Below are 13,281 nucleotides of genomic sequence, written 5' to 3'. Positions count from 1 at the left end.
GTGAGTGGGGGCGGTGGGTGGTGGGTGGTGGCCTCTTAATAGGAATGGAAGAGCGAACGGCACCGCTCTGACCAGCATGTACAGTTTATCTCAGTATAATAAACGTGGCAATTAGTATCTAGCAGATCACTAGTACTAGCGCACTGGCATAGAGCTTAGCCTATCACACAAAGGGTCCTGGGCTCGATCCCTAGGACAAACACTTTTTGGGAAAATTATTTTTAGTTCACAACAGCAGTATTCACTCCAAAACATATCATGATTTTGTTAACCCAGCACCTCTTTTTGAAGATATTTTTTAAACCTTTTTCCAGATAAAAACAACAATGTTCATTTCAGTTCAAAGCAGCAATGTTCATTTCAGTTAGCACAACAAAAATGAGGAAAATTCAGTTCACTAAGTTAACTAAGTTAACTGCATCTTCAGTTCACTAAGTTAACTAAGTTAACCTGCATCTTCAGTTCACTAAGTTAACTGCATCTTCAGAATCACTAACACTGCATCCATGTAAATTCCAACTTAAACTACATCACTGAAATGCATCATAAATTTAGTTACAAAAAGGTCAATGAATGCCATTGTGAGCCACTGTTTGCCATCAAAAATTAGGCAATATGAGCCACTGTTTGCCTATCAGAAAAGGCTTGTCCATAATATAAAATTATTGTAGGCCTTCACAAAAAAGAATGGCAGACAATAACTGTCACCAAATCACTGATGTGGTGCCATGAAATCATCAGCAGGTGCATTGAGATCAGGAATTGTCCTCTGATCTCCAAACAGCAGCCATCTCCATCCTGCATATGGAACATTTGCTGCTCCTCCTCTCCCTGCAAATGGCATTGCTCCTCCTCTCCCTACAAATGCCATTGCTCCTCCTCTCCCTACAAATGGCATTGATCCTCCTGTCCAAGCATATGGATTTGCATTTGATGCTCCTCCCCTCCAAGCATATGCATTTGCATTTGCTGCTTCTCCTCTCCCTGCAGATGGAACTTCTCCCCTCCCTGTATTTGCATTTGCTGCTATTCCTCTACCTGCATTTGCATTTGCTCCTCTTCCTCTGCTTGCAACTGAATTTCCTCCTCTTCTCTGCTTGCAACTAAATTTCCTCCTCTTCCTCTGCCCGCAACTGAATTTGACCCTCTTCCTCTTTCTATAGTTGCTCCTCTCCCTGCATCTGGATTTCTTTGTCTTTTTCTTCCTCTCCCTCTACCAGATCCTTCTCCTCTGTCAGCTACTGTGGTTGCCCTTGTATGTCTACCTATGTTCATTTCTGAAGTAACCCTTGGCTGAGGTATTGCAGCACCAGCAGCAGCAACAAATGCAGATTGCTCAGGCAGTGGCCCATGAACCCTCTGAGGATCTCTTCTTGCAAGCTCTCTCTGAGTCATGTTGTAGACCATACTGAATGGTGTGTCAATTGGATCCAATAAAGGATCTGGCTGGTTAGGGAAGATATTCTGCACAAATTCAGATAAGTATAACAAATTCAGTAAAATGCAGTAAAATGCAGTGACATGCAGTAAAATGTAGTAAAATGCATGCACCTGAAGAAATGTTGGGTCATCATAGTTCTCATCAACAACCTCTACCCCTTCTTCAATGAGAGCCTCCTGCCATCTATAATGCCCATTTCTGTTGTGATCAGCTCTCCCACAAATAGAGCAGTGCATTGTAACACCTTTTTTGTTCAAAACCCTAACACCATTCTTGATCTTCTCCTCTGGTGTCTTCTTCCTGTTTTTCTTGGGTCTACCCAACTGTTTGGTGAACACTGGTGGATACACCTTATAGCCATTCTGTTTCTCCCACTCCTTAGGGTCTGCAAGAGGGACAAGAGTGTATCCATAAGCTTTGAGATATGTCTGAACAGTATAGCAGTCATGAACCAGTGTCTCTGGGTCAATTCTCTCCTCCCTGCAACATGCTATGCAATGGCCACATGGTACTCCAGATAACTGCCATCTCCTGCAATCACAAGTGTGCAAGCAGAGGTCCATAGTGTAGCTATTGTTACCAGACTAAACTCTGAAGATTTGCTGGCCAGCTTCTGTTACATGGCAGTTAGCAGCAAACTCTGTGTTCTTATCTAACTTCTTCTTGATCTTGGGACATATTCTCTGGCCTGTCCACTTTTCAATATCTTCTCTTTGTTTGCTAACAATCATGTTCATCATCTTATAGAAAATGTACTCAAGCATGCTGAGCACTGCCATCTCTCTGCCCTCAAGAATGTAGCTGCATACAGATAGGAAGAGAACAAGTTAGTATGATATGATAATTAGCATTACAGATGGGATATATGTTAAAATCAAAACAACTTAGGAAATTGACCACCAAACTACCTGTTAAAAACCTTAGAGTTATTGTTGAGCAGTATGTCACATTTGGGGAATTCACTGAAGAATGTTTTGCACCAAGTTTTCAACTCTAGTCTTTCAGTCCAGTGGAAAGCAGCTGAACTGCGGTCATCCATTTTCTGACAGTTTTCTCTCCACTTCACTTTGTTTGGAGATCTTGCAATTGCCCACAAGTCTTGCTTCAGTACCTCTCCTTTGTGCTTCTCATTAGAATTCTGGTAATATGCCTGAAACAAAACCTGTGTTCTGAATCTGGCCAAACTTTGTGCACTGCATTTATTAAACATTTCTGTTTGTCACTCATGATTGTGAAAGGAGCAGTGTTAGTAATGTTGAGATCATCTCTGAGAGTGGTCGGAAACCACTCCCATGAACCTCTGCATTCAACTTCCACCCATCCCATTGCTATTGGGAATATGCAGTCATTGGGATCAATACCAACAGCACTAAGTAGCACTCCTTTGAACCTTGTTTTCATGTGACAACCATCAATGAAGATGATTGGCCGGCAGCCCTTTAGCCACCCTCTCTTACATGCATCATATGACCAGTACAATGTTTTCAAACATTTTCTGCCCAATGGAAATTTTGTATCTTTCACCAGTGAAGTTGTGAGCAGAAATGTAGACCCAGGGTTTTTGGTCCTTAATTCTTGTCCATAGTCCCAAAGCCTACTAAATTGCTCTTCCTCATCACCATGAATCTCATTAAGTGCTTGCTTTCTAGCCCTAGAAAGCTTCCATCTGTTAGGAGTAACATTGAATTCCTTAGTAATTTTCCTTGAAAATGTTGCAAGTGACATCTTCTGGTCATCTCTGAACTCATCCAAGAAAAACTGGCACAGAAACTTGGCTGTCAAATCCTTCAACTTCCACTTTTTCTGACAGAGATGCTCTCCAAAGTAGGCCTTGATGACAAATCCTCCAGTCATGTTGTCCTTGCTAGCTTTAAGCAGCCATGGGCAACCTCTCTGACAAACAACCTCTAATCTCATCTTATCATTCTTCAACTTCTTGATTTGCACTCTGTTCCTTATAGAATAAGCAGTAAGAGCTTTTCTCAGCTCAACCACATCAGAAAATACCATCCCTAATTTAAATATAGGGGATTTCATGTCCACCTTGGAATTGAAAGCTTTGAACTTGTATTTCAGTTGCTCTTGCTCTTCAATAGAGAGGTTTAGATCTTCATCCTCAAGTAAATAGTCTGGCTCCACCTCTTCCTCAACTTGCTCAGCTTTCTTCATCAACATCAAAATCAATGTTGTCTTCATATAAATCATCATCTCCATCATCTATGTCATAATCACTATCACTGAACTCTGAATCTGAGAGCACCGCATCCTCTGTAGCATCATACAACACATTCTCTGCTGCTCCACCCTCTGTCAGCAAGTTATCTGTTGCTGCACCATCAGTTAGCAAAGTATCTGTTTCTGTTCCATTAGCAACCAAGTTGTCTGCTTCTATGTCATTTGCTGACACCTCTGAAATGGGATCTTCAACATAGACTGAAATGAGGCTGTGAGAAGATGCTGCACTGGCTACAACAACATTTGACCTGGCCATTATGACAGAACTCTGAACTGCTGGCAATGTCAATATCAAATCTTCCCTGCAATTACTGATGAAATCTGCATGGTCAACCATTATGACAAGCACCTTATGCTGACTACTAGCTCTGATCATGTGTTGCACATCCTCATCACCTCTAATTCTCAACATACCATCTGAAATTGTTTTGTCAGGCATGCACCAATAAATTATGTGCTCAGCCACAGGATATCCCAACCACAGCAAGTACTCTTCAATAGCTGAATATGAGAATGTGCCAGCATCAACATAGTCAAGCACCTCCACAGAAGGATTATAGTACTCCATGTTATTTCTTGGTCCACAGAAAAGCCCACCATGCTCAAGTTCCAGTGTAAATAAAGGGGTGTCCACAATCTGTCCCATTGCTGAATCACAAACTGCAGCAACAAAGTGCATTATGTAAGCAAAAACATATCACATCTCAAAAAACCTCTAAGAAGGTAACTGAACAGTAAAATAACTGCAACTAAACTTAATAAATTCATATAACTAAATTGTGTAACCTGCAAGTTAACTCCAAGCAGCAAGTTAACTGAATTTATTCAGTTAACTGCATGCTGCATGCTGCAAGTTCACTGAGGAAATTCAGTTATGCATTCTTTTTGCAAAAATAGGGTAAGCACAATCTTCAACCAAACTCAACCAACCACAATCAACAAATTCAGCTAACTGACTAATTTCAGTTAACTGACTAAATTCAGTTAGCTGACTAAATTCAGATAGAACTTGCTGAGTATCTACTAAACAACAGCACTACATTGTGCCCAAAAGAACATTTGCTGCACAAGAACCCTAGCTTCTTGGCGAAATCCTAAATTTCACACCCTAAACCTAGCCTGAAATCAACGACCACCTCAATAACCAGCTTCGCAACTCCGGAAGCTGTATAGACACAGAATTCCAACGCAAATACCCGCAACGCTATCCAAAGGGGGTGATCCGCCGGTGCTGGGGAGGACGCGGGAGGACGATCAAACCAGAGGAGGAGGGGGACGAACAGAGCAGAGAGGGGAGGAGGACACACCATAGTCGGGAGGAAAGATGCCGTGCGGGCGAACTTGATGCGCGGTCGGAGGAGGGACGACACCGCCGGTGTACTCCGGCGATGACGCCGCCATGGTTGCTGACGTCAGCCAGCACCCGGCGCACGCGGTCGGCGCGAGCAAGACAACAAGCAAAGTGGATGAATGATTGGGGTGGGGAGGGGACAAAATAAATTCAGGTGTTTTTTTCTTCGAGGGGGACGAGTAGTACTGCGGGTTGATTGTCACAAAGGGAGGGGGCTAACTGAAAAACTCGCGGTGCTGACCAACCTAGTCCACCTTGCTCCACTTGGCGCGTTCGGATTGGCTGTGGACTAAACTTGCACATCCATGACAAGTTGAGGGATGAAATAATCAGCTTTTTCAACTTCAAGGACCAAACCATCACCTGACATGCAAGTTCAGGGACCTGCAGTGCTATTACCTCTGGGAATATCGTCAAGCTAAGTTTCATCATGTTCATATGATTCGCATCACCAAGATCACCTTTTGGGGAACGTAGCAGAAATTCAAAATTTTCTACGCATCACCAAGATCAATCTATGGAGTAATCTATCAACGAGGGGAAGGAGAGTGCATCTACATACCCTTGTAGATCGCTAAGCGGAAGCGTTCAAGTGAACGGGTTGATGGAGTCGTACTCGTCGTGATCCAAATCACCGATGATCCTAGTGCCGAACGGATGGCACCTCCGTGTTCAACACACGTACAGCCCAGTGACGTCTCCTACGCCTTGATCCAGCAAGGGGAGAAGGACAGGTTGGGGAAGACTCCATCCAGCAGCAGCACGACGGCGTGGTGGTGGTGGAGGAGCGTGGTACTCCAGCAGGGCTTCGCCAAGCACCGCAAGAGACGAGGAGGGAGAGGGGTAGGGCTGCGCCAAGAAGGAGATTGAATCGTGTGTCTTGGGCAGCCCCAAACCTCAAGTATATATAGGGGGAGGGGCTGCGCCCCCACCTAGGGTTCCCTCCCTAGGGGTGGCGGCAGCCCCCAGATCCCATCTGGGTGGCGGCCACAAGGGGGAGAGGGGGAGGCGCACCTGGGGTGGGCCTTAGGGCCCATCTGCCCTAGGGTTTGCCCCTTCCCCTCTTGGAGGCGCCTTGGGCCTTGGTGGGAGGCGCCCCAGCCCACCTAGGGGCTGGTCCCTTCCCACTATTGGCCCATGTAGACCTCCGGGGCTGGTGGCCCCACCTGGTGGACCCCTCAGACCCCTCCGGTGGTCCCGGTACACTACCGGTGATGCCCGGAACACTTCCGGTGGCCAAAACCATACTTCCTATATATCAATCTTTACCTCTGGACCATTCCGGAACTCCTTGTGACGTCCGGGATCTCATCCGGGGCTCCGAACAACATTCGGTAACCACGTACATACTTTCCCTATAAACCTAGCGTCATCGAACCTTAAGTGTGTAGACCCTACGGGTTCGGGAGTCATGCAGACATGGCCGAGACAACTCTCCGGTCAATAACCAACAGCGGGATCTGGATACCCATGCTGGCTCCCACATGATCCATGATGATCCCATCGGATGAACCACGATGTCAAGGACTTAATCAATCCCGTATACAATTCCCTTTGTCTATCGGTACGATACTTGCCCGAGATTCGATCGTCAGTATCCCGATACCTTGTTCAATCTCGTTACCGGCAAGTCTCTTTACTTGTTCCGTAACACATCATCCCGTGATCAACTCGTTGATCACATTGTGCACATTATGATGATGTCCTACTGAGTGGGCCCAGAGATACCTCTCCGTTTACACGGAGTGACAAATCCCAGTCTCGATTCGTGCCAACCCAACAGACACTTTCGGAGATACCTGTAGTGTACCTTTATAGCCACCCAGTTACGTTGTGACGTTTGGCACACCCAAAGCACTCCTATGGTATCCGGGAGTTGCACAATCTCATGGTCTAAGGAAATGATACTTGACATTTGAAAAGCTTTAGCATACGAACTACATGATCTTGTGCTAGGCTTAGGATTGGGTCTTGTCCATCACATCATTCTCCTAATGATGTGATCCCGTTATCAACGACATCCAACGTCCATGGTCAGGAAACCGTAACCATCTATTGATCAACGAGCTAGTCAACTAGAGGCTTACTAGGGACATGGTGTTGTCTATGTATCCACACATGTATCTGAGTTTCCTATCAATACAATTCTAGCATGGATAATAAACGATTATCATGAACAAGGAAATATAATAATAACCAATTTATTATTGCCTCTAGGGCATATTTCCAGCATAACCTCTATTGCAAGCATCCGCAACTACAACAAAAGTATTAAGGTAAACCTAACCATAGCATGAAACATATGGATCCAAATCAGCCCTTACGAAGCAATGCATAAACTAGGGTTTAAGCTTTTGTCACTCTAGCAACCCATCATCTACTTATTACTTCCCAATGCCTTCCTCTAGGCCCAAATAATGGTGAAGTGTCATGTAGTCGACGTTCACATAACACCACTAGAGGAGAGACAACATACATCTCATCAAAATATCGAACGAATACCAAATTCACATGACTACTAATAGCAAGACTTCTCCCGTGTCCTCAGGAACAAAAGTAACTACTCACAAAGCATAAACATGTTCATAATCAGAGGGGTATTAATATGCATATAGGATCTGAACATATGATCTTCCACCAATTGAACCAACTAGCATCAACTACAAGGAGTAATTAACACTCCTAGCACCAATCCCGGACTTGGAGACAAGAATTGGATACAAGAGATGAACTAGGGTTTTGAGATGAGATGGTGCTGATGAAGATGTTGATGTAGATTGCCCTCTCTCGATGAGAGGAGCGTTGGTGATGACGATGGCGATGACTTCCCCCTCCGAGAGGAAAGTTTCCCCGGTAGAACAGCTCCACCAGACCCCTAGATTGGTTCCGCCAAGGTTCCGCCTTGTGGCGGCGGAGTTTCGTCTGAGAAGATGGCTTGTGATTTTTTCCCATCAAAAGACTCCATATAGCAGAAGATGGCCACCGGAGGGCCACCAGGGGGCCCACGAGGTAGGGGGCGCGCCCAGGGGGGTAGGGCGCATCCCCACCCTCGTGGGCAGGGTGTGGCCCCCTGGTGAAGTTCTTGCTCTCAGTATTTTTTATATATTTGGAAAACATCTTCCGTGAAGTTTTAGGACTTTTGGAGTTGTGCGGAATAGGTCTCTAATATTTGCTTCTTTCCCAGCCCAGAATCCCAGTTGCCGGCATTCTCCCTCTTTATGTAAACCTTGTAAAATAAGAGAGAATAGGCATAAGTATTGTAACATAATGTGTAATAACAGCCCATAATGCAATAAATATTGATATAAAAGCATGATGCAAAATGGACGTATCAGAACCCTCTTCCCGGGGGGCTCGCCGTCAACATCACCAGGGTCATCTCATCTGATCTTATACCGCAATGCACCGCATACCGGGCATGCGTTCAAATCCGCGTACGCACCGTGGTAGAGGATGCGGCCATTAGGGCATGCATGTATCTTCTACACCTCCAATCCTAGAGGGCATACGACCTTCTTTGCTGCATACGTACTGTCGGGCAATTCGTTATCCTTTGGAAGCTTCTTCTTCAATATTTTCAGTAGCTTCTCAAATCCTTTGTCAGGCACAACATTCTCTGCCTTCCACTGCAACAATTCCAGTACGATACCGAGCTTTGTGTTGCCATCTTCGCAATTGGGGTACAACCCTTTTTTGTGATCCTCTAACATGTGATCGAACTTCAGCTTCTCCTTTTGACTTTCGCACTATGTCCTTGCATCGACAATGACCCAGCGGAGATCATCATCATCGGGCACATCGTCTGGTTCCTCTTGATCTTCAGCAGCTTCCCCCGTTGCAGCATCACGGTATTCAGGTGGCACATAGTTGTCATCGTCCTCTTCTTCTTCGCCGTCTTCCATCATAACCCCTATTTCTCCGTTCTTCGTCCAAACATTATAGTGTGGCATGAAACCCTTATAAAGCAGGTGGGTGTGAAGGATTTTCCGGTCACAGTAAGACTTCGTATTTCCACATATAGGGCATGGACAACACATAAAACCATTCTACTTGTTTGCCTCAGCCACTTCGAGAAAATTATGCAGGCCCTTAATGTACTCGGAGGTGTGTCTGTCACCGTACATCCATTGCCGGTTCATTGCGTGCATTATATATAATTATGCGTGTCAAAAGTAAAAAAAAATTAGACAAGTATCTATCTAAAGTAAGAATTGTTTTTCTTTCAGAAAGATGATAAGAACAAGAGGCTCACCACGGTGGTGTCGGCGACGAGATCAGCGTGGGCGATCGACGACGGTGAAGACGGGGACGGGACGTGACAGACGCTAAACCTATGCAAATCTCGGGGAAAATGGAGCTTGAAGGTTGAGCTTCGAGAGGAGAAAACTTAACTAGCATGCCTCGGGCATTTCATCGAACACCTCATGTGCATAGGAGGTGAGCTAGAGCACCCAAATGCCCTCCCTTCGCCGGTCAAAAAAATAGAGCAGTGTGGACTGCTCTGCTCGCCGGCGAGGGGGTATATATAGGCAACTCATTTGTCCCGGTTCGTGACTGGAACCGGGACTAAAGGTCGCTCTTCTGTCCCGGTTCTAGGCACGAACCGGGACCAATGGCTGTGAGCCAGGAGCGAGGCCCATTGGTCCCGGTTCATGCCTAGAACCGGGACAAATGGGTCCACATAAACCGAGACAAATGCCTCCCGAGGTCCGGCCGGGCCCCTGGGTGCACAAACCGGAACGTATGCCCCGCATGGGTCCCGGTTCTTGACTGAACCGGGACTAATGGGCTTGGCAGGCTCCAACCAAAGCCCTGTTTTCTACTAGTGACAAGATGAGTACACGATCAAAGGAGTCAACCACATAATTTAGATGGGGTATTAGAAGAACACTGAATAGATGGGTCTAAAATATGTAGGTATAGAAGAGCTTTGCCCATATTTTTAAGGCTGCTTGCATGCAACTGCCACCAGTATCATACGTATTATTGGGTATTGTTCGACTAGGAGGAAAATTCATGCCCATGCATACAAACACATGGTCTTTCAAGTCATGGTTTTCCTCTTGTCAGCATTTTTCACATTCTTACTTCTGTACCAGATTTTTCTAAGTGCCTATACAAATCTTATAGAAAAGCACAATCACTGCTGGCGGCATTCAATTCCAGGTATTGGATTCTATTCTGAAGTTTGTCAGCATGTCATTGTTGACTCTAATCATATTCGTGATGACTGTAATCCCTTTCCTCCGCACAAAAAGATAAACGTAGGAGGTCAGACAGATGTTCTAATTCCTGCTCTCTACCAGTTAAGTTTCTGTGCCAAGTGTGCTCACAAATCCATACCAACCACATAGTATAAAATAACAGAGAAAAGGCGGGATGCGAATCCATCTCTAATCCCATCAATCAGATCACGCCCCTAATTTTCCTTCCCACTTGTCACTGCACGAACCAATACAGGCTGCCTCATATGATATCACTTCAGGATTCAGATATGCTCATTGACCATTCTAACAACTGATTCGCATTGAGATAGAAACGAAGAAAATTCAGACAACCAACAGGGTAATACAGCAATGATCCAGCCACCGTCGTGCGAACCTACGGACACATACGGATCGGTGGGTTTTCCGAATCTGTTGACAAAACTTTGAACAATAAGAGGTGAAGAAAATGCAGTTTCATGTTTGCCCTGATGATAAAAAATCATACGCACGTTGACTGTCGACGTCATTTCCTGGTCGAGACTTGAAAGACCCATCGAGGTGCATGCGGTCAACGTCATCGTCCTCACGATTGGGCGCAGCCATGCTCCCGAAATGCATGTCCTTTTCGTTGCTTTCCACCGTTCGTTGTCCGTTGTGGGCGGCCCATTTCCATGAGACCGCCATGTCATTCCCAGTGTGGTGTGTGCCTTCCGTGGGGAGGTAGAGACTCCAAAGCACCTCCTGTTCAGCTTTGCACACACGCACGCTTTCTTGGCGCTCGCTCCCGAAATATTGAGTTGCGGCCTCTGGTCTGCCCTCCTCTCCTCACCTTCCGTCTATGGCCGCGATCGCCATGCTATGAAACAATTGGAAAAGCTGCAACTTGAAGGTGTACCGTGATCAAGGTTTCGACTTTCGGTTTGTGAAATTTTTCGCCCTAGACCGAGATGGCCAAATTTCGGCTATTTTCAAAATTTTCGGCTGAAATTTGACCCAAATTTGGATTAAATTTGATCAAATTTTGACCAAAATCCATTTTTTTTGCTGGAAGGTATTTTTCGCCCCTGTCCGAGATAGCCGAAATCCGTTTTTCTCGGACGAAATTCAAAACACAGACCGCGATCACCCTCTGTTGCCCGTGGCCATCGCTCGCAATATTGCGGCGGACGGCCAACTTCGCTTGATCTGCAAATAGATCATGAAAGAATGGGTTTCCAAGTTTTGTCGCTTTGGCTTAGCTTTCTCTCTAGCTAGTCCCTCCTTGTTGTTGTATCTTGGGTCTTTTGCTGGTGTGACTCAACGATCACCGAGTCTTGGCTGCATAATCTGCCTTTTAGACCTATTTTTCATGTAACCTACCGTTTTGCCTCTTTGCTCAATGAAATGTTCAGGCGGGTGGTTTGTTCCCCAGTGACCATTAGAAAAACATCTGATTTAACTGTGTGTAGTATATTTTCATTAGGGATAATTCAGTTTAGAGAAGGGAACTGCATGCCTAACATATGTACAACACAAAATTGACTGAAACACACTTCAAATGAACCATTTTTTTCTTCCACCATTTCGAAATAATTTCCTTTTTATCTTCCAAGGGGACTAGCTGGGCAATCTGAAAATCAAAATATACACCCAACTGGATTTGCCATGCTGGGACGACGGATATGTACCTAATTCAGATAGAAATGTTCGTTTAGATGCATATTGTTGCAGAGTTGTGGTAGTGTAGTACTTTTGTTTATCTGAAATGCAGGTGGCAAATTTAATCGCTAACTACCAGATCACAGAGCGGCCGGTTGAATATGAAGAGATCATGTTTCCTCTGTTTGCTCTTAACCGAATTGAGAGGTCAAATAGAATAAAGATGTGAACAATATAACTATTGTCCTGCGAAGTTGAAGAGCAGAAAATGTTACTTTCCCAATGAAATATGTCCATGATTTTTGCAAATCAACATCACACATTCATGCCAAAGGATTCCCTTTTGATCTTTAGTTTCATAGGAATTAGCTCCCAGCGCCCAAGGGATCCGAGGGGGGATTTTGGAGGCAGAAAGGAGCTCATGCATTCTCATTTTTGTTTCTCCCAAACAAGAGAACATTTGAACTTGAAACTTTGAAGGTCAGCATCATACAAGAATTACTCCATCAAACAAGTGGTTTTTTCGCATGAACTTTGTTGCAAAATCGGACAGTCGAGATAAAGGGGTGCACCTACATGGGGGCTCAACTACAAGTCTCTCTTATACCATTATAAAGTAGAGCTCCCTGTAATACATACTACTGAAGATGCAACTCGAGACCTCTAAGCTTCCAAGGCAGAGGCGTTGTGTTGTACTAGTGATTTAGTACATCAAACATACTTTGGCATGCTCTGCAAACTTTGTAGAAGTAGATTTCAGACATGAGGTTACCATTTACATTTCAAGTGTCTCAACGTAGTCCATGACCTGTTTTCTGATGTGACTTCATCAATATGACATTGGTACTTGGGGAAACAAGATGGTTGTGGTAGATTTCACAAGGAGGGTGTTGATGCCCTTATAAAAAGGCTTGATTTTCAGAGGATAGATCATTGTGGTATGAGGCCTGTCGGAATGATTAACAAGTATTACACTTCCGAGCTGAGTACACTGTTCAAAGGTTTCTATAGTGTCGCTATACATGCGAGAGATGAGATATTAGAAGAACACTGAATAGAGCATTTTGAAGGTACAGTGGTACTCTATGGGAAGGATGGGTGCACCAGTCTAATTCTAAATAAGCACCTTCAGTGTGCCGCTTTGGAGTTTTGTTCCCTGTCAATCTCTTTGAACTGAACCGCACAACCGGCTGTTCCGATGACTGAGATGTGCCTCCCTTCATCTTGGGGAGTTCGAGCACCTCATCCCTCTAGGGAATGGCTTGTTGTACGCTTAGAGAGCAGGAAGAGTTCTTGCTCCTTTTGAGGAGTTCTCGCTCCCTTTGTACTGAGATGTGCCTTCCTCCAATCTTGGAGAGTTCTAGCTAGCTCGTTTTGAGGCAATCGTAAAACTGTTGTTGTATGTAGTT

General features: G+C 44.9%; 1 pseudogene; it reads right to left on the bottom strand.

Moving 5' to 3' along the window:
- Positions 1-1,026: 1,026 nt before the first annotated feature.
- Positions 1,027-5,077, bottom strand: LOC147983397 (uncharacterized; annotated as a pseudogene).
- Positions 5,078-13,281: the final 8,204 nt, after the last annotated feature.

The sequence above is a fragment of the Triticum urartu genome, chromosome 2A (assembly GCF_056163025.1).
Source record: "Triticum urartu cultivar PI428250 chromosome 2A, HENAU_Tu73, whole genome shotgun sequence".
NCBI lineage: Eukaryota > Viridiplantae > Streptophyta > Magnoliopsida > Poales > Poaceae > Triticum > Triticum urartu.
The sequence above is the reverse complement of the archived record's forward strand: the minus strand, read 5'-3'. Positions and strand labels throughout refer to the sequence as shown.